This window comes from Takifugu flavidus, chromosome 3 (assembly GCF_003711565.1).
Source record: "Takifugu flavidus isolate HTHZ2018 chromosome 3, ASM371156v2, whole genome shotgun sequence".
Classification (NCBI taxonomy): Eukaryota; Metazoa; Chordata; class Actinopteri; order Tetraodontiformes; family Tetraodontidae; genus Takifugu; species Takifugu flavidus.
In genome coordinates this window covers 8,755,299-8,759,180 of record NC_079522.1, presented here as the reverse complement: position 1 = coordinate 8,759,180, position 3,882 = coordinate 8,755,299, and positions in this window count along the sequence as shown.

Sequence of the window (3,882 nt, the reverse complement as noted above, 5' to 3'; positions counted from 1 at the left end):
TGACATCAGAGGGGCCACGAGAGAGAAGCTGACCTGCCTCCAAGCAGCAACGAATCAGGCTAAATATATACAAGACAACGAGATTTCAAATCAATGAGGATCCATCAGCGCCAGCTCTGATTTGAGCTCAGCTTGACATGTTTGGGTTTCCAGGGGAAGTGAGGAGCAGCACATTTCTGCAAGTGCTGCAGCTCCGCTACTTCACCGGCATCTCCACAAGGCAGCACGTCCAGAAGTGAGATTGGAAAAATGTAAATGATGTTTGGGCAACGCCCCTGAAGAGCATCTCTCCACCCAGCATCAAATAAAGAAATTAAAAATTAAAAGAGGAGAAGCACTGCAGAGACAGATGGACAGCAAGCTCAATCACCGGCACATGGAGAGTGTTGGCTAACGATTCTGTCTGACGTTAGTGGGACAAATCCAGTTCTGTTGGGTTGTCACCAGAAGGTTCTTGTTCTCTGGAACCTGGCTGGGCAGCTGCCGTAGCTGATTTCCTGTTTGCTTTCATGAGAAACAGATGTGATGTGCTTCGCTCTGAGCATGGTCCACATCAGCTGTGCAGATCTTCTCCAACTCCTAATCTGTGTTGGCCTGCACGTGTGTGTTAATGGACCAGGATAACTTTCCTGTGAGTGCAGCTCTGATTTGAGCTTCCATTGTCCTTCCACAGGGACTGTTTGGGTTTTAGGAGTGTGATGGCTGCTGCTGGGCTCGTGAAGAAGACCCTTGTCTCCTGTGTTTATGCTCACCGTGCAGCAGGAGTCTGCAGCCTTAATAGTCTGAGCCACAGGAAGCCAACAGGAGAACTTCCTGTTTCTGATGGAGAAGGTTGAGGTCATCTTCACTGCATAGCAGAGCTCAGATTCTCTGTAAATTAAATTAACCCGGGTGGAATCCCACAGAACAACCCCCCCGAATGATAAACCTCCATCTCTCTTTGTTTTGCTAACTTCAGTTGAGACTCGGAACCCCGACAAACCTGCTTCCTGGGTTTGTGGGTCATCTTCTGCTCCTGGAGGACTTTAATCCGTGCTGCTGCAGCACAGAAGCTGCTAGCTTGTCTCTGCAATGGGGTGGAACCGCAATAACACGCTGAGTTTATTTACCTTCCCAGTGGCACCTCTAGGTTGAGAGCCACACCAGGAGCAGAGGCCAGCTGAGGTGTTTCATTAAGGAGGATCAGCACCTTCTGTATCACCAGCCGGGTCAGAACCTGCTGTCGGTCAGCTTACACGGCCACACGGCCTCATATGAGAGGTAAACATGCAACACTTTAAAGGCTCCGTCGTTGTGTTTTCACTCCATGATCTACGTCAGAGATCCTATATGGCAGCACACAAACAACAGTCTCTCCTTTAGGTTTTCAGATCAGGGTTCACAGGAGAAACGTCGACTTTTTCCTCTGTAGCAGCTGAAATACAAACGCCGATCTATAATGCAAATAAACCTATCAGGTATCGTGAAAAGGTCACTTGCTGTTTATTTCATGATGGTGTTGCTCCATTTTAAATGAAGGTGCAGAACCCCCCCCCACACACACACACACACACACACACACACACACATACACCCACACACACTGCCTCATCTGAGCTGGACTCCATGCCCTCCGACAGCGTTTGTGGGGGTGAACGTGTGACCTTTGACTGACGAATGATTCTAAGAATGTTTCTTTTCTCTGGAGGTCATTTTAATTTCCTGAAATGTCCCTTTAATTGTTTTCAACTAAGGGTGAATGGTTGTCAGTTAGAGTGCGTGGAGGAGAAATAGGGAGGGAAAATGGGAGGAAAGGACGTGAAGGTCATCCTCATTAACATAATTAAGCAAGACTTCTCACAGAATGAGACAGGTATGTTGCTTAGCAACAGGTAACGATTTAAGTGTCCAGAGTAAACCAATCAGAGAGTTGAAGTCTTCCTCTCCTGCATGATCCAACATTGATCCTTTGGCTCCTGCTGCAGCCAGAGCTGCTGAGTCCAACACACACAAACACTCCAGAGTGGTTGTGGAAGACACCTGTGCTCTTGTGCACGTAGGTCAGGTGACCAAGCAGCACTGATGACGTGACAGAACATTTGATGCTGACGGCCTGGGTTCTGCTCAAGGTTGCTTCCTGTTAAAAGGCAGTGTGAAAACTGTGCAGCAACTCACTTTTAGTGCCCTAATAACAGATGGCAGAGCACAACATAGGGCGGCGGCTTAGCTTTTGGATACCCATGATTGGCTGCATAAAAGTTTGTGAGATTTGGTGAAGTTGTGTAGCAGAACAACAGGTTTAAACTGAACTCACACACAGCCATGAGTGACACTGCAGAGGAAAAGCACATTTTTAATTTTTTGCTCTCTGCAAGGTAACTGGGGCCCTACGTGTTCTACGTACTCTGTGAAGGGAGCGGCGGTGCTGCCACAATAGTTTTGATTATTAAGTCTAGAAGTCTCAGATTCTGCTTTACGTCTGTGTCTCCTTTCAAATGTATCACCATAAATATCAATAATGGCTGTTTCATAGCATAGAAAACCTGCATAGAAATTAACTCTTCGCACAGGACTTGTTGTCCAATCAAACAAAGGAGTTCCTATATTAGAACCCCCGCAGGAATAAAGACATTTTCCTCCTACAGCTTTTATAACTGACTGCTTCTGCCTAGGTGGAAACCTGGTTTACAACTGCTGCGGATTAGTTATGTTGGACAATGTCGACGCAGGACAAAAAGAGATGTGAGAAATGGGTTCCACTCTGAATTGGGACAGAAAAAAAGCTCCAGTTGATGATTTGTCAGTTTCAATCAGTAAGTGAAGACAGACTGGTGGACAGGAACCAGCAACAGCTGCAGCTGCTGGATACAGGAGGCAACAGATTCCATCAGTGTTGGATGCGGTGCACACTCTCAGCAGGGCAAATAAGAATCAAACATTGTGGATACATGATTGTGAGGGCTTCTGAAAGCTCATCAATACTGCAGCCTGGCTCTGGATAACAAGTATGTTCATTACCATCACTCCCAGTACACACACTTACAGACACACACAGATAAAACAGCAATTCCACAGAGGTCAGGATGAGGAACCTTTCATGGAATAATCGAGGTCTCATTAATCACCCTTGTCACATGAACCAGGCAGACTCACGTGGCACATCACAGATTTAAATTAATGACTTTTCAACCCTGAATACCCTTCTGATCAGAGATCACTTCCTCCGTCATGCATGCAGCGCTCTGGCGCCCCCTCCTGGTCTCCATATGAAATTGTATTTTAACCGTATGAACGCGCATTACCTCTTGGGTAATAAGAGAGTGAGATAAAGGTCATTTCTGTCTTTGAAAAAGTCACTTGACTCATCTCACTTTAAGAATTCATTACCACGAATGCATTATTATTATTGAAATGATGTTTTTCAGTGGTAGAAGCATAATTTTCAGTCTTTTTTTATGCTTTCCCAAATAAGCACCAAGACTACAGAGAATTACTGGAGCTCCACAGCTGAGTTCTGGGTGGAATGCCTCTTTCCTTATTCGACTCTACTTGACCCTGTTTAATAAATTTATAGAAAATTAAAAGAAGATATTCTCTTGTCAGTTGCCTCAGCCACCGCAGCATAAAATCTGTCTGTGACCCACTAAATTGAGGTATAATTAATAGACATCTAAAACCAGCGATGTTCTAATAACAAATTCTGCCTGACTGATACTGCTGTTTTGGAACCATCTGAGTGACCGCTGTGCCATTGCAGCGGTCAGAAATGTCAAAGTTCCCAAAACTAATTCACAAAGTCTCCTCAAACGAGATTTTCTGCAGGCTTTTTTTGCACGATGCCTGGGTCAACAGGCAGGCAGGCAGGCAGACAGGCAGACAGGCAGGCAGGCATTATGCTCAAGA